Below are 22,432 nucleotides of genomic sequence, written 5' to 3'. Positions count from 1 at the left end.
CAAAGTGAGAGTATTTATGTGCCATTCTTGCTAGGTATTGCAGGTGTGAAAGAAAAGGCTGTAGGATGGTATTTTGTCTAGCACACATCACAGATTAAATGCCCCTAAATGAACAGTACAAATATTGCTGAAAATATCAGAATTAGGAAAGCACAAATGAAGCAGATTTTTTGTAATTCTGAAGTGTGATGAAAACAAATATTTAATACTATCAAAACAAAGCAATACACTAGGTGATGCCAATTTCCAAACATCATTTGTGCGCTGTACAGTTTTGCCAGTAAAACTCTATGCTTATGCAAATGCAATGGTCATTTTAATTGAATATGTGTTGTTTGAATGGCAGTGCGCCCTGCCAAACCATGCTTTAGTAAAATATGTGTGGCAGTGTGTTCCACAATGTACCACCAGTTATATACAACTTACTTACCCTTCTCCTGCTGAATACATTGGTTACACTTGTTTTTATGTAACATGAAGTTTTCACAATCCCTATGACTTCAGTGATGTGACATTAATGGCAGCCCCATACTCTGAAAATTATTCCAGCACCACTGGTGCATGTAAATTGCGAAATTTCAATTCATGCATACGTTTTTGTTGGCACACATCTTTTCAACTATCTTGTTTCTACACAACTCCTGAAGTATTACTGTAACATAAATAGTATTTGCTCAATATCTGGCATGCACGTCTCAGCTTTTAATTCAGTAATAAGTGTTAACACACAAGTTCTGAAGTTGACTAGTCTTCATCAATGAAGCAAATCCGCTGTGTTATTTTCTAATGCACGTCTCAACAAAGCATTATAGAAGAGTTTAATAGAATTTCCTGAAAACAGCACAGGGACAGATTCAGAGGACTTTCACAAGTATCTAAAATTATACAGTAATATAATCAAAAGCAATAAAGGAAGTATGTGAACGAACATTGCAAACAACAATTAGAAGAATCACCCAGTATGATCCTTCTATCAATCATCACTTATAGTGCAGATCTTGACAAAGCAGGGGTTCTTTATTAAAGAGTTTTTATAGCACTTGCTACCTCAACTGAGCCTGTTTCTAAGCATTCCTAGTGTTTACAGATGAGAATAAGGAGATTGTAAGGCCTATGATTCTATTTAATGCCAATTCAATAACCAAGTTACTTCCTCTGCAGACTTGACTCTCTATAGGTAGCGATAATGAGCAGAGAAGGCTTACCCAAGAATGTGGTAAAGGGACATGGTGCAACTACAGCATAGCACAGTATTGTCAAATCTGTGTCTCTTCTAGAGACCAGGAACATAATTTAGAGGGCAGTATGGAATGAAACTCTCTCAATAACTCCACAACTCAGTGTCCACACCATGGACATCCTTCACTCCATGTGCTCCCTTACATCCCTTTATCCCTTGACCCCCACCCTGCTAGTATCAATGCAGCCTTCAGCTGCACCACAGACCAACATTTTTGGCCACTGGAAAAATCTTTGCGAGTATCCATTATGTCCAGCATCCCTAAAAACCATTGGCAATGCTAATAGGTCCCAAAGGGGAGACCTATTGAGTTTGCTGATGCTTGTTCATCTTGTGGGAGTCACCACTGATGGCTGATGCCAATCAAGGGTCCAAGACCTGGGAGGCAGCTCTTGGAGATCAGAGAACTCACTTTAGCAGAGGCCAACAGCAGGACTAAGGCAGGTCCAAACAGCTGGGAAGTTAGGCAGTTGCAGGGAGGTCTCTAGAAGCTTGTGTCACCGTGTATGCTCACACAGGAAGTTAACCAACTGATCCTTGGAGTCACTCTGGGTACACTGTGATGAAGGCAAACATATCCAATCTTCCTTCTGCAGACAGGAAGGTAGTCCCTCAAGCAGCAAGACAGTCCTTCTGGCTGCAGGGTGATCCTTCTTCTTTATCTTCCACAGGTCCAGGAGTGTTCTGAAGAGTGGTTTGTGAGGTGCTCTTTTTTTTACTTGTTGCCAGTTTTGTGTGGAGCAATTCCCTGACCTACTTGCAAAAATTGTTCTGGTCAGTTCTTTCTCTTAACCTTGTCCGGGCTTCAAACTGTCAGGGGTGACAAAGGCAATGGAGGCCTAGTGTGGTTTCCTTTTTGTGTTATATAGGTGAACCCCTTTGAACTGTAAGATGGGCCGGGTACAGCCCCTTTCTAGCAATTCTCGGTCTCACTGTCCGGAATCTGCACACAAATCCAAACAGCATAGCCATTCACAGCCACATGTCCGTAGCAGGAAGGCACAATTGATTGGGACAAGAAAATGCAAAGATTCAAAAAGGGGCAGTTTTAGAATCATAACTTAAAATCTGGCTTCACCATTAAGGAGGATTTTAAATTATTATTCAAAGTATTCTAAGAAGTATTTCTCAAGCAGGTCCAAAACTGGAGTTAGGACTTCATTAAGTGTAATAAGGCAACCCAGCACCAGTCTATGAGAGAAATAAACTTACAATAACTTTAGTAGTTTTTCACGGCCAGGCCATGTAAAACATAAACCCACATGTCCTACTTTTTAATTACGATGTACCCTCGCCCAGTAGCTGTAAGGGCCTACCTTAGGGGTGACTTAGAATTATTAAAAAGGAAGGTTAAGACCTGGCAAAAGGTTTTTTTTTTACCAGGCCAAAATGCATACAGCCTGCAGTGGCAGTCAGGAAGGCATGTTTTGCAGTGCTACTTTAGTGGGTGGCACATTGAGTGCTGCTGCCCACTAGTAGCATTGAATATACAGGCCCTGGACACATCTAAGACACTTTACTAGAGGATTTACTGTAAATTAATGGTACCAATCATGTAGATGTCGATTGTAACATGTTATAGGGAGAGATCACAAGCATTTTACCACAGGTTAGCATCATAAAAGAGTTCTCATGGCAACAATGGTTCAGCAACTAAAGGCACAAATCTGGGAGTGGCCCTGCAAAAAGGGCTAGGTCCAACAAGAGCCACATTATGTTGTCAAAGCCTCTCCAGCGGGGTGATTAACCTGTTAAAGATGTGAGGGCTCTTCATCAGACAAATTACATTTTCATTTTATGAAAAGCTCTTCAACAAAGGACAGAGAATAATACAATCTACAGTTTTTAATTTTACTATAGGTCAGGTGTTTAATGTTAAAGACTTTCCCGTGAAAAGTTGGATCTGCCATCACAGGAGAGCTACATCTTCATAGGGGGTTGGCACATTTATAGTGTTCATGACACTCTTTAGGAAAGAGAAGGACCGGCAATTTTCCGAAGGCTTTCTTGACAGAACCACCCATGCATTTATTCACGGCTCGATAACCGAGGGGGTCACAACTAGAGAATCAAGTGGTTCTTTAACAAAGTGAACTATAGAGATAATGTTTAATTCGACTACTTGTGTATGGTATTCTGTCTTGAATGTCCATACTCACAAGGGATGACAACAATATGTATCTGTTTCAGTGAGTATTTGGCTGGTTACATCATATGCAGTGAAGAACCACAGGGGGCGCTCCTCCTCCCAAGCAAAAGCAATGAGTAAAGTTTAAAAAAACAGCAGTATTTCCTCTTTGTGATAATGCCACAGGGATTTGTATTTTTATGAACAAAGGCTTTCAAATTTGATTTTGTAAGGATTTATTTAAGTAGAAGAGCATTTTCAACCAAATTCCCTCTTATCTGTCCTGTCGGTGTTTTCACACTTCTGTTTTTAAATGCCTTTCTCTTTGTAACAATTCTATTCCAAACAGTAAAATAAATTAAACCATGTGCAACATTCTGTGTTGTTGAAGGAGAGCAAACTAACTCATCTCTTTGAACGTGCTGCTAAGTCAACAAGTGTTCATCTCTGAACGTGGGTCACTCTGAGCTAGTTCATGTGTATAGAGATAATTTTATATAAACGTAGGTTAGGGTAAACATATGGAGATTAGTATTGATTTTATTTATAAAAGTTGGAACCCCTAGCAATGTACCCTAACGTGTTCACTTACAACACTAATGTAATCTTTCATATTGATTAAATTGAGTCCAACCAAATAATAAAATAACCAGGCTTTTTGCTTTGTGGAAAAATTCAGGAATATGAGTGTGTGTTTAGTTGATGGAAGGTGACCTCTTCTAGGCCAAAAAGGACAATGGCATTCAGTGTTGCATACATACTGAGCAACCAGTTTTTAGTGTTGCCAAGGGGCTATGCTTTACCCTACCATGTTGAATCTTATGGCTAGTTCACAGATGATATAGTAAAACATTGTTGGCCCTAGTAAGGAGTAAGTTTAGATTACGTTTTGTAACTGATCTAATGGAGGACATTTATCAGATGTTTGAATTAAAAATTATATGCCCTTTAATGTAGTGATATGAAACTCCACATCTGTAAAAGGTGTTGTTAATTTTGTGTGTCTGACTCACGAAGACATCACTATCTGAATGAGGTAATTTTCTTGTAGGAAATGTGGTCATTATGCATTCACACATCTTCCCGCTGAGCGTCACCTAACTCTTAATAATGTTTCCTGAATAGTTTGCATAGCACTGAGAATGCTAAACTGCACCATTTGTGTAAATTTCCTAAGATTCTTGCTGAATATGGCCCCCTTAACTAGAACCGCGTGCCAGTTTTCACGAACCTGAAGTGTTGCTGTGAGCGGGGGGGAAGGGACATTGTGGAATAAAAGAGCGTGCTTCTCTTACTAAAGTTCTAAGTACTATTTCGAGGTGCCTGGAGCAAAAAGATCACAGATCCTTTCCTTCTTGGCATACATCTCTGTTACTGTTACTTCATGTGTGCACGCTGTCTTAATAACACCAGGCACTCTGCACCACAAAGGTGGCCACCTGCGGGAGCTGGAGTTTAAGACTTATGGACAGAACGTACTGTGATGATGCTGCTAGTACGCCGATACCTGGTAATGGAGATCCAGCTATTTTTTTTCCAGGAATCTCTTCTTCACTGGTTGAGATGCTGGTGCTTGGTTAGGGACAAGGGTTGATCTCCCAATGGGAATCATGGGGTCCATTGCCAGAGATCCTTCCTTCACACACTCTGCAGTGCACCTCCTGACAATGTCTTCCCTAATCGCCAGCAGGATATCTGCCCCTTACATACAGCTGAATATAATGTTGGAGGGCACATCAATGATGATCGTCAATTCTTCTCTATGAAGTCGGGGGCTTCTTACGTCTATCCTTTGCTATTTTGGCCGCATGAATACATATGTAAGTGGTAGGATGTAGAATGGCTCATGATTGACCATTTATGCAGTTCTGTGACCTTACTTCTAACTATGTAGGACTGGAAGAAAACTAAGCCATGCTCTGTAGACCTGCAAAGCACGGATTTCCTCACAGCTCAAAGGACCCATGGCTGAAGTTTATTTTGTAAGATGTTCCATTCTAAAGTATGAAGATGTATCCATACATGTGAGAGACTGTGTTATTGATGTGAGGGGTGCAGGCCCCACTCAGGCAATAACAATGATAATTGTCAGTGTGAACCACAATAGCCACTAAATTAACTTGTGCTTATCCTTCTGATACCTTGGCACAAAAGCAGACAGGCTTAACCTAGATCCAATGTGTAAAGTATTTATGCGTGTTACAGCAAACAAATGATGGATGGAATGATGACAATGCAAACATTCTACCCCGGTCAAAAGATCTGGTTTAAATCCATGGTCCTTTTGCCCACTACGCCACCCCAGTTTGGACCCAGCCATATGCAAATCAGTCTTGACCCTGTGCCTCATGGGAACAGTCCAGACCGAACTGCCAGGCCAGGTCCTCCCTGGACCGGAAACAAGCATCCTGGGACCAGTTTTAGGGTATGTCACCCTTCTTCAAGCAGGCTAGCTTGAATCCAGTGGCGCAGTGAGCAAGGGACCACATCTGGGCCTACCCATCCCACTTAGGGTGAATAGTGTTACAGCAAACAAATGATGGACGGAATGCTGACAATGCAGACATTCTCCCCCAGTCAAAAGATCTGGGTTAATCCATTGTTCTTTTGCCCACTACGCCACACCAGTTTGGACCCAGCCATTTGCAAATCAGTCTTGTTCCTGTGCCTCATGGGAACAGTCCAGACTGAACTGCCAGGCCAGGTCCTCCCTGGACCGGAAACAAGCATCCTGGGACCGGTTTCAGGGTATGTCACCCTTCTTCAACCAGGCTAGCTTGAATCCAGTGGTGCAGTGAGCAAGGGACCTACGTCTGGGCATTCCCATCCCACTTAGGGCGGAAAGTGTTACAGCAAACAAATGATGGACGGAATAATGACAATGCAAACATTCTCCCCTAGTCAAAAGATCTGGGTTAAATCCATCGTTCTTTTGCCCACTATGCCACCCCAGTTTGGACACAGCCATGTGCAAATCAGTCTTGACCCTGTGCCTCATAGGAACAGTCCAGACCGAACTGCAAGCCCAGGTCCTCCATGGACTGGAAACAAGCATCCTGGGACCAGTTTCAGGGTATGTCACCCTTCTTCAGGCAGGCTAGCTTGAATCCAGTGGCGCAGTGAGCAAGGGACCACATCTGGGCCTACCCATCCCACTTAGGGTGAAAAGTGTTACAGCAAAGAAATGATGGACGGAATGCTGACAATGCAGACATTCTCCCCCAGTCAAAAGATCTGGGTTAATCCATTGTTCTTTTGCCCACTACGCCACACCAGTTTGGACCCAGCCATTTGCAAATCAGTCTTGATCCTGTGCCTCATGGGAACAGTCCAGACTGAACTGCCAGGCCAGGTCCTCCCTGGACCGGAAACAAGCATCCTGGGACCGGTTTCAGGGTATGTCACCCTTCTTCAACCAGGCTAGCTTGAATCCAGTGGTGCAGTGAGCAAGGGACCCACGTCTGGGCATTCCCATCCCACTTAGGGCGGAAAGTGTTACAGCAAACAAATGATGGACGGAATAATGACAATGCAAACATTCTCCCCTAGTCAAAAGATCTGGGTTAAATCCATCGTTCTTTTGCCCACTATGCCACCCCAGTTTGGACACAGCCATATGCAAATCAGTCTTGACCCTGTGCCTCATAGGAACAGTCCAGACCGAACTGCAAGCCCAGGTCCTCCATGGACTGGAAACAAGCATCCTGGGACCAGTTTCAGGGTATGTCACCCTTCTTCAGCCAGGCTAGCTTGAATCCAGTGGCGCAGTGAGCAAGGGACCACATCTGGGCCTACCCATCCCACTTAGGGTGAAACGTGTTACAGCAAACAAATGATGGACGGAATGCTGACAATGCAGACATTCTCCCCCAGTCAAAAGATCTGGGTTAATCCATTGTTCTTTTGCCCACTACGCCACACCAGTTTGGACCCAGCCATTTGCAAATCAGTCTTGATCCTGTGCCTCATGGGAACAGTCCAGACCGAACTGCCAGCCCAGGTCCTCCATGGACTGGAAACAAGCATCCTGGGACCAGTTTTAGGGTATGTCACCCTTCTTCAGCCAGGCTAGCTTAAATCCAGTGGTGCAGTGAGCAAGGGACACACGTCTGGGCTTACCCAACCCACGTAGGGTGAAAAGTGCTACAGCAAACAAATGATGGACGGAATGCTGACAATGCAAACATTCTCCCCCAGTCAAAAGATCTGGTTTAAATCCATCTTTCTTTTGCCCACTACGCCACCCCAGTTTGGACCCAGCCATATGCAAATCACTCTTGACCCTGTGCCTCATGGGAACAGTCCAGACCGAACTGCCAGGCCAGGTCCTCCCTGGACCGGAAACAAGCATCCTGGGACCGCTTTCAGGGTATGTCACCCTTCTTCATCCAGGCTAGCTTGAATCCAGTGGCACAGTGAGCAAGGGACCCACGTCTGGGCATACCCGTCACACTTAGGGCGAAAAGTGTTACAGCAAACAAATGATGGACAGAATGCTGACAATGTAAACATTTTCCACCAGTCAAAAGATCTGGGTTAAATCCATCGTTCTCTTGCCCACTACGCCACCCCAGTTTGGACCCATCCATATCCAAATCAGTCGTGACCCTGAGCCTCATGGGAACAGCCCAGACCGAACTGCAAGGCCAGGTCCTCCCTGGACCGGAAACAAGCATCCTGGGACCGGTTTCAGGGTATGTCACCCTTCTTCAGCCAGGCTAGCTTGAATCCAGTGGCACAGTGAGCAAGGGACCCACGTCTGGGCATACCCATCCCACTTAGGGAGAAAAGTGTTACAGCAAACAAATGATGGACGGAATGCTGACATTGCAAACATTCTCCCCCAGTCAAAAGATCTGGGTTAAATCCATCGTTTTTTTGCCCACTACGCCACCCCAGTTTGGACCCAGCCATATGCAAATCAGTCTTGACCCTGTGCCTCATGGGAACAGTCCAGACCGAACTGCCAGGCCAGGTCCTCCCTGGACCGGGAACAAGCATCCTGGGACCGGTTTCAGGGTATGTCACCCTTCTTCAGCCAGGCTAGCTTGAATCCAGTGGCGCAGTGAGCAAGGGACCCATGTCTGGGCATACCCATCCCAATTAGGGCGAAAAGTGTTACAGCAAACAAATGATGGACGGAATGCTGACAATGCAAACATTCTCCCCCAGTCAAAAGATCTGGGTTAAATCCATTGTTCTTTTGCCCACTACTCCACCCCAGTTTGGACCCAGCCATATACAAATCAGTCTTGACCCTGTGCCTCATGGGAACAGTCCAGACCAAACTGCCAGGCAAGGTCCTTCCTGGACCAGAAACAAGCATCCTGGGACCGGTTTCTGGGTATGTCACCCTTGTTCAGCCAGGCTAGCTTGAATCCAGTGGCGCTGTGAGCAAGGGACCCACGTCTGGGCATACCCATCCCACTTAGGGCGAAAAGTGTTACAGCAAACAAATGATGGACGGAATGCTGACAATGCAAACATTCTCCCCCAGTCAAAAGATCTGGGTTAAATCCATCGTTCTCTTGCCCACTACGCCACCCCAGTTTGGTCCTAGCCATAGACAAATCAGTCTTGACCCTGTGCCTCATGGGAACAGTCCAGACCGAACTGCCAGGCAGGTCCTCCCTGGACCAGAAACAAGCATCCTAGGACCACTTTCAGGGTATGTCACCCTTCTTGAGCCAGGCTAGCTTGAATCCAGTGGCGCAGTGAGCAAGGGACCCATGTCTGGGCATACCCATCCCACTTAGGGCGAAGTATTTATGCAGCACACCAACAGCAATAAAGTGAAAATCCAAAAACAATTTTAAAAAAGGGTCAATTTTAATAAATAAAATGATATCACAACAACAAAATTCTTTTCAGTAGAATCAGAGATATTGCATTTTAAAGTTTTTTTCATGAAACTAGTGGCATGAAGCCACTCGCAGTTACTTAGTTGTGCTAGACCAGGAGAAAGTCACAAGTTCAGGCGGATTGCAATGGAGTGCAGGGCAGATATAGGGGCCAGGTAAGCCCCATTGAAGAGTTACCTTCTGAAGTCTAGTGTGAAGATTTCTGTTCGCAATGGAGGTAGCCAAGAGGAGGAGGCTTACAGCGTGAATAGCAAGTCAAGCATCGTGGACGGTCATTGCTGTAGCACAAAGAGTTGGACATTGCTGGAATTTTGTGTTGGTGGTCATTTAAGGTGAAAGAGTCGTGGCGCGAACGGGCCTGTTTGCGTTAATGGAGGGCCCAAACTTCAGGATTTTTTCTTTTTTCTTTAGGCGGAGCTCCCAATGATGCCAGCCAAGGGACCAGGACCTGGGGGGCACCTCTTGGGAGTCAGGGAAGTCCAGGTGGTGCTGGTCTGCTGGGCAATTGCAGAGATGCCTTGTGAAGCTTGTTGTGTTTCTGTAGATCACACAGGAGGTCTGTCATCTGACTCTTAGGGTCACTCTGGGTAGCCTGGAATCATGGCAAGCAGGTATAATCTGTCTCCTTCACACAGCAAAGCAGTCCTCCCAACAGCAGGCATATGCCTTCTGTCAGCATGGCATTTCTTCTGCTGAATTTTGCACAGGTCCAGCAGTGTTCTAATGAGTGGTTCTGGCCCTATTTTTATACCTGATGCGAGCCTTTGTGTGGGGAATTCCCAGATCTACCCTTAAAACTGGTTCTGATCATTTTTTCACCTTCCCCTGGCTCCAAAATGTCTAGGGTGACAAAGACAAGGGGAGGCCTGATGTCATGTTCCTTTGTGTGTGCTGTGGGCAAGAACCTTTGAAATGTAATCAGAACAGGGTACAGTTCCTCCTCAGCCATCCTGAAAGGAAGACCCTCTCCCAGATACACCCAGATCCCATTGTTCACTCTCTGGGATCAACAAACATTCTTGATGGGGGAACCTTTAACAGGCTGAGGCAGTTAGAAACTCATAGAATGGCCTGAGAAACTTCGAACAGGAAAATACCAAGTTTTTAAGAATTATAATCAAAAGTTTGACTTTACCATTAAAGATGATTTTAAATCACAATTCTTTTCAGTGTAAACATAATTTTTCTACCTGCTCCCAATCTGAAGTAAGCACTTACTAAATGTAAGAAGGTAACCCAGTGTTAGCCTATGCGAGAAATAGGCCTTACAGCAGTGAAAACGACTCTAGGAGATTTTCTCGACCAGGACATATAAAACTTAAACACACTTGTCCTGCTTTCTAAATATCTTGCACCCTGTCCTATGATCCTTTCGAGCCTACCTTAGGGGTGACTTATAAGTAATAAAAAGGAAGGTTTAGGCCTGGATAAATGTTTATTTTTCAAGGCCGTATTGACCCTTTAAAACTGCACTACATGCTCCAGTGGCAGGTTTGAGACATGTTGTAAAATGGCAACTTTAGTGCATTTTATTAGCTCATTAATTTATTAAGTAATAATGGATTTACGGCAGTTAATGCATTTAATTTGCATTCCCTGGGTTCATGTAGAACCAGATACTATGGACTTACAACTAAATTACATGTCCCAATCAGGTGTAGGCAAATTTTACCATGTTTTAGGAGAGAGCACAAGCACTTTACAGCCGTTAGCAGGGAAAGGTGCACAAGTCCTAACAGCCAGCAAAAACAAGTTCAGCGCTGGAAGGCAAAAATCGGGGGTGGACCTGTAAAGAGAGACAGGTCCATCAATGCCCACATGCATTATTATTTTCTGGTGACAACCAATAGTTATGCGATGTTGCGTGGGCAGATAGAAAGTGTTTGTTATGTGATTATTGTTTTTTTTTCTTGTGCGGGCAAGAACAAGTAATTTTCATTTGTGTTTGAGCTGTATGTCAATGAGTGCATGTGTATGTGTTTTTAGGACATGAAATGTGTCACTGAGTGTCCTTTAGTGTGATCAATGCTTTTTATATGTTACATTTGATATCTGTTGTGTTCACATTTTGCCAATGTGCTTTATTTGGATATGTGCACGCTGAGAAGTTATTGAGTGTTTTTGTTGTATTTGCCTTTGTACTGATGGTGTTATTCACTGTTTCCAATGACTTCAACAGACCAAATTCACAAAGATTTTGCTGAGGCTTACTCTTAGAATACTCCTGGTTTACTCCATAATTGCAGGAGCAAGACCATATTAACCCAGGAGCACTGATAGATTTGCATGTCCTTACCTTTGCAACTTGTTATTTTTCTGTACTCTTTCCTCAACTAACTTTGCTTTGGGTATTTCCCATTTTCCACCCATTCCCACATTTACCCTTAACACGCTGATCTATTTGTGTGTAGTTCAACACACTCTGACAGAGAACTCCGACAAGGGAGGTAGGACCGGTGTAGACAGAGATCTCTACCCACAAGATTGTGAATTACAGTTATAAGTATGTGAAGTTTTATTACTGGTCTACGACTTCATAAACTTGAAAATGACTTTGTGAACCAATTCCAAAGATTTTGCTGTCATTTACTCTCGGTGTACTCCTGGCTTACTATTGAATTCTGGGTATAAACCAGGATTACTCATGCCTTAGGCCTGGAATTCAGTACTACTAAAGTAAGTCGCACTTACTCATAACAACATCTTTTTGAATTAGGCCCATTGTGCTTGAGTGAGATTCATTTTATTGGGGTAGTTGTTATAGGGAAATGGTTTATCCCCTTATGTCGTATCCCCATTGCTAGTTTTAGCCATAAATTTACGTTTATGTACAAAAATGTCTCCATTTACGCTTGTCATGTACACACACAAGGATACCTAGCTAGTATAAATGCATTTACTATTGTTTATGTACACACTGACTGTGTACAATACACAGCAGTAAACCCAAAACCAGGGACAATTAGTGGGCAGATCAAGGAGTGAAGTTCATTGAGTGTTTGCAAATGCCCACAACCCAAAAGTTTGTGATCATTCACAAACTCCTTCCCAACCCTTCCCTGCCCTAGAGATGACCAATGATTTGTTCCACCAAAGGGCTTCAGTAAATATCTTTCCAGGGTGGGAAGAAGAACAGAAACCACCAATGTTTGTTTGAGTGTAATGAAAGAAGTTCTCCCCAGGAAAAAATAAAAATAATGGAGGAAAAACAGAAAAGAATAACGTGCAATTATGCAACAGGTTGCCTTCCCTCAATATATGATTGTAAACCTGAATGTAATTACGCATTGGGAACAATAGCAGCTAGTAAACATGTCTCGTGACGTTTCCAGTATTATACCTAGAAACATATGACAGGCATAGATGTCTAAGCACACTACTGTCAAAGATTGTGTGTAACAAAACAAGTAAAGGCACACCATTCGTAGCAACACTACTGGAAGTGCAGCGGTACTACTGTGTTTTGTAAATCGAGCTCGAAATATCATGGGGCATATCAACAAGGGCATTATCTCTGCTTTTTTGGCTTTAAAAGCCAAAAAAGCAGAGATAAAACTAGCGCCCTATCAACAACAGGGTGCTAACACGTAAATTTGCATGTTAGCACCCTTTTACTCTACGCTTCCCCTTGCATCTCAGAGTAAAATAATAGGAGAAATGTCGCTAAGCGACATTTCTCCTATTAACAAGAATGTCGCTAACCCTGTTAGAGACAAAAAAAGCCGCGCTAACCGCGGTTAACGCTGCTTTTTTACGTCTGCTAATTTTCAGACTTAGCCATGATATCCTATGGAAGGAGGATATCATGGCTAAGTTTGCCTGTCCCTATCAACAAGGTAACGTGTGATTATCGCTGGGTTTCCAGCGATAATCTCATGTTAGCCTGTTAGCGTGTAGATTTTTATCGCTATTGAGATGAGCGTTGCTAATAGCACGCTATCTCAGCGATAAAAATTCACGCTAGCCGGCGATAATTATCCTCACGCTAAGAGCGCTGAGCGATAATTATCGCCGGTTGTTGTTGATATGCCCCCTAGTTTTTATATAATATTCAAAATATCAGATTTCATTTGTAACGTTTTTTTATTTTTTCTGATTTGTTTTGCAATAAAAAAATAGTTTGAACAAAAAGAAGATATTGCAAGCAGTTTACTGCGCTTCCTTAATTAATTTCTTGCTGTTTTCTCGTTCCAGAATATTTTAGTAAACCCCCTAACGGCTTTTAATGTTTAATCCGCTGTCAATAAAATAACTTTTAAATTAAATATTTCTTCCATACTCTGCCAAGATCCTATCCATCCTGTTTGGCAATCTTTATTGTTCTCCCAGAACAGATTCACTAGACGAAAATGCAGATTAAATGAGTAACGGTATAGAGAATGTGATGAATTTATAATTCATATATCCTGAACCAAAATGTCACTTGGATCCTAATCAATGGGAAACGCAGATGAGAAACAAACATGAGAACAACTGTAAAACCATCGCCATGTCAGACAGAGGCAGTGAACCAGTTTTAATCAAAGAAGTGTTAATTACCTTTATACTTTGTCTACTGAAACACAAAGAAAGCAGAACGCCCAAAGGAAGGTTGTTTTGAGTGGCAGGAGACAGACCTCAAGAGTGAAGTTGGACTTGTCTATAATGTCACTCAGAACCCTCAGGTGAAAACATCATCTTCATTCACAGTTCTGCACGCACAACATTATGTTCAATATGGTCCTAAACCAGGTGCGTCCATTGGGGCGATGCCACCCCTCCCGCCCACGCCTGCAGCTCCCTCGGCGTCTCTGAACTTAAGTAAACTGACTCAGTTTACTTAAGTTCAGTGATGCCGAGAGAGAACTGATAATCATGTCAGTCAGCATGACGTCGGACCGCCCACCCCCTTCAGAGTCTGAAGGGGGTGGGCGGTCCGGCGTCATGTTGACTGACATGCATTGTCAGACAAGCCAGGGACAGGCAGCAGCACAAGTGCGTATGAGTGGGGAAGGTCAGCTAATTTTTCGCCCGTGCCCAGTCATGCACAATTGTGTTTGCACTGGCTTGCGCATGCCCATTAGGAGCCCCTCGGTCTCCTAATGGGCAGGCGGCGGGCGAAGAGTAACCGTGCCCTAAGCCAATCCTGGCTCCCGGAGCAGCGCCAGGATTGGCTGAGGGGTTGCCACTCCAGTGCTGTTCCTGTTTGAAGAGGCGCCAATGCGGACCCGGCCGAGAAGCGGAGGGGACCCCGGACTGGTCAGGTAAGTTTTCTTTTTTTATTTTAAATTCCCCCGATAGCAGTGTCTGAATCGTCAGTGTGCCGTTTGTTTTCCATTACTTTCAGGTTGTGGCACTTTGTGCGCCTCTCTTTGGGCATGGGTGGCGTCACTGTGTGGCTGTATGCAAGTTAGAACTTCTTTCACGATACTTCCCCTTGTGAGGGAGCGCAGTAGTTAATCCATCGCCGATCAAAAGAAAATAATTATCTAATATTTGTGCCTCAGGATATAGCGTGATCAGTTACTTGTTTGCTGAGCAGGTCTGTGACTGGTGGTTCGTTTGCTGCCGGAGCTGAAGGCCCATAGGATCCATCTGAGTGACCACCTTGTCTTAATCTTGCCTCGGCTAAGGCGGCTTCCCTACTGGTTGACATTCATTATAATTTATTTTCGACTTAAGTTTTCCATACGCCGTGGCCAAATATAACAATGAATGTCAACCAGTAGGGAAGCCGCCTCTGGCCACTGTCTGAGTGAGGGCTGAGGCCAGGGGTGAAAACAATGGCACGCAGGTCACAGGCGCCGCCAGGACGGAAACACTTATATGAGATTGGTTTACTTCCATTACTGGCCACACTGCATTTTATTTTACGGTGGCGGCGGCTGTTCTAATCAATTGCCGAATCGGGTCACGTTCCTTCCCACTATATAAACACTAACACTCTTTGAAGTGCAGAGTGACTCACTCTGCACTTCAAAGAGTGTTAGTAACATTTTAGAGCGAGAACATCAACGCAGAGACTGGTGCAGTCTGGCTCCAAGGGTAGTACTGTCTGACCCCGGCCCAGTGCTGGCACATGGCACCCAGTTGGTGTGTTCATTTCATACTGTGTATTTACTGGGCTACTTTCACTGCCATCCCCACCACCTGTTGGCGTTGCACTGCCATAAATAAAATCGATCTGAATGTATGTTGTCACCTGAGTGTAACCTAACCACAGGTCACCAAATAATAACGCAAGTACTTTGTTGAATGTGCTTTGTTGGTACATGTAGCATGCTACGTGTCTCCGTGTCTCCGTGTCTGTGAAATATGTGCTAAGCACTTTGCTTGTTAGTTGTTTAGCCTTTGTACAAGTTCAGTTGCCCTAAGCTTCCTCCGAAAGTGAGTTGTAAATGTGTCCGCAGCAGCTTTGATTGACCGTTTTCACAGTTGTCTCCCAGTTCAGATGTCAACCCCTGCTTTATCTTGGAGCTGTGTGCCAAAGTGTTTAAATTCTTTCGAAAAAAGAAATAATTACCCCCTCTTCACAGAAATTACAGGAACATAAGTAGGCTGTGTTTGGGGACAGGGTGCGGCACACTAATCCTGCCAAAGGAATGGTTGGTAGCTGATGGGTTTTTCCTATGTGCGCGTGCAAAGTTCCTGTTAAACTTGCATACAAAGCTTCGTTATTGTGAATTATAAAAAGTTAGATCTCACCACAACACCAGGTCAAAATGAGATAATAAAAATCCAATAACTCGCGCAACCCTCCTCATCTTTCCTTGGCCCACAGAATGCGGTTGTTCTGTGAAACAAAAATACTGACTTTCCTTTGCCAATTAGAAGTTGTACAAGGGCAGTGTGTTGTTGTTTTCATGTTTAGGGAAGGCCACAAGCAGTTGGGGGCTAATTAGCAGGTGCCAACTGTTCAGAGATAAAAATACCAGAAATCAAGGGTCAAAAAACCAAAGGGCATTCTGAGTAAACATGTCAAAAAGTCTGAAAGATGTGTTTACATTCCTAAACTTTCTATGCTGCAATAGGCGTATTTTATCACATTCCTTAAAGAGATGTGGTCCCCATACACTCTCTCTCTTGCTCTCTCTCTTACACACATGCACACACACACACACACACAACCACACACACACACACACACACAGTCTTCTTTTCTCTCTCCTAACAAATTTGCTTGAAAATGCACCATTTACCCACTCTTTTTTCAATCTTTTCTCGGTGGGGGGGAAATCCCCTTTAAGTGTTCGGGCTCGCTCGCTGCGCTCTCTCGCCACGATGCTCACCCACAAAGTTTACACCTCACCACTTTCAAATGTCACCAGCCACCACTGTACTAAACCAGTCCACACTGTGAACATCTTTCAAGGAGATCTGGATGCACTCAGAAGGTGTCTTTCAGTAGAATGGCAATATGAAATGAAAGCCAGTTGGAAAATGGAGGCATACATATTTTTTTTTGATAAAAAGAACTCATTGGCAGATTCAAACCATTTTACAGTTAAAACTAGGCTGTATGTTTAAATTTTTAAAAGCATGTTTTGGATTGGTACAGAAAAATGTGTTCCCACTGAACATTACTTTGGATTTGCTGTTAGGTTTGAAAAGTCAAGCACTCTTGCTCTTTTCATTTGAAACAATGTCTGCTGAACTTCTGACCTCTCTGCTCACACCTGTGTTCCATGAGCGGTTGCTATGGTAGCAGGCAGAAGTCATGTTGGGGGAAGGGATGATTTGCAAAGGGGTTGAAAGTTGCAACCAATAGAAATGTGTGATTCCATTTGAAAAAATGTGGGAAGGACTGTGATTTTACATTAACATGTATATGTGGGAAAAAAGAGAGGGAAAAATTGCCATTTACTGGTTGTGGAGAGAGGAGATAGGTGAACAGCTCTGAGATTCTGGCTCTGATAATCTGCTGTTTGAGTCCCACATTTCTTTCTCAACTAATTAATTTTAAAGGTGAGTTATGAGTTTGAGAGGGGAAGTATGTGGTGTATTTTGATATAAATAATAGAATTGACATTCTTGTTTTAAAGTTGTGTTTTACATTTTGTGATTTAGGAGAAATTTAACTGTCTTGAACTAATAAGATATTATGGAGTATGCCTTCACTGTAAGTTAAGGTGTAGTGGTATCAGTGAGGAATATTGTTTTGTGACTAGAATTACATCATGAGTCTGTCTGCACACAGGATTTGTTGTCAGAGATTTAATTTGGGTTGGTTTTGTTCTGTTAGCCTTGCACTCACAGAAAAGGGGTAGTTTGTTATGTTAAAGTGTGATGGTTAGCATTCAGCAGAAATCATTTACTGATCAGTGAGAGGCAAATGCAAACACATTTGAAAATAGTATGGTACATTTTCCTACCACTTTAAAAGTTGTGTTTTACATTTTATGTTAAGGAAGATATTTAAGTGGCTTGAACATGTTATATATTATGGAGTATGTCTTCATTATAAGTTAATGTGTACTGGTATCACTCAGGAATACTGTTTTCTACCTAGAATGATACCATGAGACAGTGAGCACATAGGAAATGTAAAGAGAGATTTCATTCCGGTTGGTCTTGCTCTATTACCCTTGCACTCGCAGGAAAGGGGCAGCTTGTTTTTTGTAACACTCTAGTCTAATCAGTCACCCTGTAACACATGGTCATGGACTCAAGGAGCTGCTAGGACATGTGCTCCTTTGTGCTTGTCTAAACTAGAAGGAACATGAGTTAGTCTGTTACAGTAATTATCACTTGCTCTACCCCAGTAGTAAATGTGCTTTCAAATTGCCAAAGGAAATATTGCTTTCTGACTAGAATGAGACCATGAGTCTGTGTGCACACAGGAATTGTTGTCAGCGTTTTAATTTGTGTTGCTGTTGTTCTGTAAAACTTGCACATTCAGGAAAGGCTCAGCTTGTTTTCTTCCAATGTGTTGGTTAGCACTCAGCAGAAATCAGTATCTCAAAAATGTGATGCAAATGCAAACACATTTGAAAATAGCATGGTAGATTTTTCATCAATTCTTGCAATGGCTAAGTTGGTTCCTACATGTTGAAAACTCCAATTAACCCTTACCACACATGTACTCTTACACACATGTCTGTACTCTTCATGCAGTTGTGGGAGTCTCCGTGCAGATGTCTCTTGCAGCTGACAATACACAGTCTCCAGAAACACAGTCTTTGCACACACGCAGCAGCTTCTGCTACACTCCCATGTGTATTAGTCAGCTCTGTGTGCTGTTTCAGATAGCAGTGTGTAACGCAAACAGATTCTAAATCACCAAGGCTCATTTCCTTTGCTCTAGTCTAATCAGTCACCCTCTAACACATGGTCATGGTCTCAAGGAGCTGTTAGGACATGTGCTCCTTTCTGCCTGTGTAAACTAGAAGGAACATGTGTCAGGCTGTTACAGTAATTATCACTTGCTCTACCCCAGTAGTAAATGTGCTTTCAAATTGCCAAAGGAAATATTGCTTTCTGCCTAGAATGAGACCATGAGTCTGTGTGCATACAGGAATTGTTGTTAGCGTTTTAATTTGTGTTGCTGTTTTGTGTAAAACTTGCACATTCAGGAAAGGCTCAGCTTGTTTTCTTCCAATGTGTTGGTTAGCAATCAGCAGAAATCAGTATCTCAAAAATGTGATGCGAATGCAAACACATTTGAAAATAGCATGGTAGATTTTTCATCAATTCTTGCAATGGCTGAGGTGGTTCCTACATGTTGAAAACTCCAATTAACCCTTACCACACATGTACTCTTACACACATGTCTGTACTCTTCATGCAGTTGTGGGAGTCTCCATGCAGATGTCTCTTGCAGCTGACAATACACAGTCTCCAGAAACACACTCTTTGCACACACACAGCAGCTTCTGCTACACTCCCATGTGTATTAGTCAGCTCTGTGTGCTGTTTCAGATAGCAGTGTGTAAAGCAAACAGATTCTAAATCACCAAGGCTCATTTCCTTTGCTCTAGTCTAATCAGTCACCCTCTAACACATGGTCATGGTCTCAAGGAGCTGTTAGGACATGTGCTCCTTTCTGCCTGTGTAAACTAGAAGGAACATGTGTCAGGCTGTTACAGTAATTATCACTTGCTCTACCCCAGTAGTAAATGTGCTTTCAAATAGCCAAAGGAAATATTGCTTTCTGCCTAGAATGAGACTATGAGTCTGTGTGCATACAGGAATTGTTGTTAGCGTTTTAATTTGTGTTGCTGTTGTTCTGTAAAACTTGCACATTCAGGAAAGGCCCAGCTTGTTTTCTTCCAATGTGTTGGTTAGCACTCAGCAGAAATCAGTATCTCAAAAATGTGAGGCAAATGCAAATACATTTGAAAATAGCATGGTAGAGTTTTCATCAATTCTTGCAATGGCTGAGGTTGTTCCTACATGTTGAAAACTCCAATTAACCCTTACCACACATGTACTCTTACACACATGTCTGTACTCTTCATGCAGTTGTGGGAGTCTCCATGCAGATCTCTCTTGCAGTTGACAATACACTGTCTCCAGAAACACACTCTTTGCACACATGCAGCAGCTTCTGCTACACTCCCATGTGTAATAGTCAGCTCAGTGTGGTGTTTCAGATAGCAGTGTGTAACGCAAACAGATTCTTAATCACCAGGGCTCACTTCCTTTGCTCTAGTCTAATCAGTCACCCTGTAACACATGGTCATGGTCTCAAGGAGCTGTTAGGACATGTGCTCCTTTCTGCCTGTCTAAACTAGAAGGAACATGTGTCAGGCTGTTACAGTAATGATCACTTGGTCTACCCCAGTAGTAAATGTGTTTTCAAATTGCCCAAAAAAATATTGCTTTCTGCCTAGAATCAGACCATGAGTCTGTGTGCACACAGGAATTGTTGTCAGAGATTTAATTGATGTTTCTTCTATTTTGTAAGAGTTTGACTCGTAGGAAAGGATCAGCTCATGTGATAGGATTTGAAAAGTTTTTAAAAAGAAAATGTAATGAATTTAAATTACATCAAGGTATTTTGTTTTAGTTTTTTGCAGGTATTGCTGAGCAACAGTGAAAAAATATAAAGATGCCTATAAAGTCAAGAAAAAGAAAATAAAAGAAACAACAACTATATTTGAAGACGACTGATAAAAAAAAAATAGGAAGCGAAGCACGTGTTGAAAAACAGAAAAAGTCTTCTGGTAAGCAAACTGAAGAATTTTTTAAAAATATCTTCAAAAAAAAAAATGATCGAAAGATACATTCAAACAGTGTTACAAGTACAAAACTACAAAAGAGTCGACAGCAAAAACAAAATGCTAATATAGACTCAGAAGTTAGGAAGAGTGACTTAACACGGAAAATAGATTTTAAAAACATTCGTCGAAAAATGTTTCAGAGAAGAGTGATGTTAAATTTGCTGAAGGATGTGAAAAAATATAAGAAAAAACCAAAATTTTATAAGAAAAAGAAATTTATTGAAAGTATTGCTATCAAGGCATTAGAAATAAAAAAAACTACTCATTTTAATTTTGAACAGGATGCGTAGATTAGATAAATTAGTGAATGCAATGAAGTCACAAAGCAAAAGGAAAAGAGAAGTAAAAAAAAAAAACTTTTGTAAAGTGTTCTTAGGAGAATGGAAACATAGTTCAAGTACTGAACCATTTTTTAATGAAGAGAGTTATTTTCAAAGTAATAGTTTGTTGCATGCAGTTGACACCAATGGTAGAGCTTATGAAGTTAAGGATGGTTGTGTAATAGAAAAGGAGAAAATGGTTCCAAGAAATGAGGAACAAGTGATGGCTGATGAGGTTATGGGAAGACGTCCTAAAGCCCCAGTGTACACTTGGAATTGTAGTAGTATTTGTACTGTGCGTCAGGAATCTATTGATAAATTTCGTGACTTTCTAAGAGAATATAGTAAAAAGAGTGTTAAACAGAAAATTAAGGTGCTTCAAAGACTAGATCCATGCAGAGTGAGAGAGAATACTGGTTTGCAAGGAGATTCATTTTAGGATGCTGGCTGTTCATCATACTGAAATGAGAAAGTTTGTGAGAACATTGTATTTTGCTAAAAGTCCAGCACTAAAGTTAAATGAGTTGAATAATGCTCTGTTCCGTGGATCTGTATCAGATGTAGTGAAGGTTACTGATGAGATTCAGTTTTGTTACTTTGGTCCAGAACAAGAAAGTGCAGAAAATGACACAGTTATTGAGGAAAATGTGGAAGAGAATGTAGAACTCACTGTTAGTAAAAATTTTGATGATGAAATGACAAAATTTGCTATCATCTCTAATGAAAGACCAAATATTACTTGTATATGTTGCCGGAGAAGCCATTACAAAAATCAAACAAGTAATGTTGATCTGTATAAAAAAAGTGAAAATGAAGATAATTATAAGTGGAAAAATTTTGCCACATATATATTTCTGGAAAATTGTTTTGATTTGGGTGAAGATCAGCGTATTTGTAAATACTGTTATAACAAGTTAGAAGAAAATAGAATGCCAGCTAGAGCTGTACATAATAATTTAGAATTGGTTGATATTCCTCCAGAACTTTCTGATTTAAATACGTATGAGTCTATACTCATTCATTGTGTCCATCCGTTTCAGACCATAGTGCGTATGGAGCCAAAAACTGGTAAATTACCTCCTTCGGATTTACAAAGAGGTTTACAAGGAAGAGTTGTGTATTTGCCATTGGATTTGAAAAAAAATATGGAAACAATTGATGCAGATACTTTGGAAACTGAACCATTAGTTATTCTGGTTAATGGTGTACCTACAAAGAATAAGAAAATTTGGCAGGAGCTGGTGGATGTACGCAAAATACAAAGAGCAAATTTGTATTTGAAAAAAAATAATAAATGGTATGAAGCCATTTATATGGATGAAGATGAAGAAGAAATACTGGAAGACACAGGAATACCAACTGGGCAACTTGAAAAAGTGGATAAGTCAAAAGAAGAAGAAATTTATGAACATTTCAGCATACATCCTCTACATTCTAAAGAAGTTATGGGAAACGCTATTGATCTGTTTCAGATGAAGAAAGCACAAGGAACTCCCGTGAGTGTATGGGAGGAGAGCTTGGAAGCTCGTTGTTTTCCCCAGCTGTTTCCTACAGGAAAAGGAGGACGATATGATGAACGTCCAGTACAGATTCGTGCTTCGGAGTATCGGACTACAAGACTATATGCAGAAGATCCGAGATTTCGTCAAAGTATTCCTTATTTGTTCCATCTTTTATTTGAA

This window comes from Triturus cristatus, chromosome 5_1 (assembly GCF_964204655.1).
Source record: "Triturus cristatus chromosome 5_1, aTriCri1.1, whole genome shotgun sequence".
Lineage (NCBI taxonomy): Eukaryota > Metazoa > Chordata > Amphibia > Caudata > Salamandridae > Triturus > Triturus cristatus.
The sequence above is the reverse complement of the archived record's forward strand: the minus strand, read 5'-3'. Positions refer to the sequence as shown.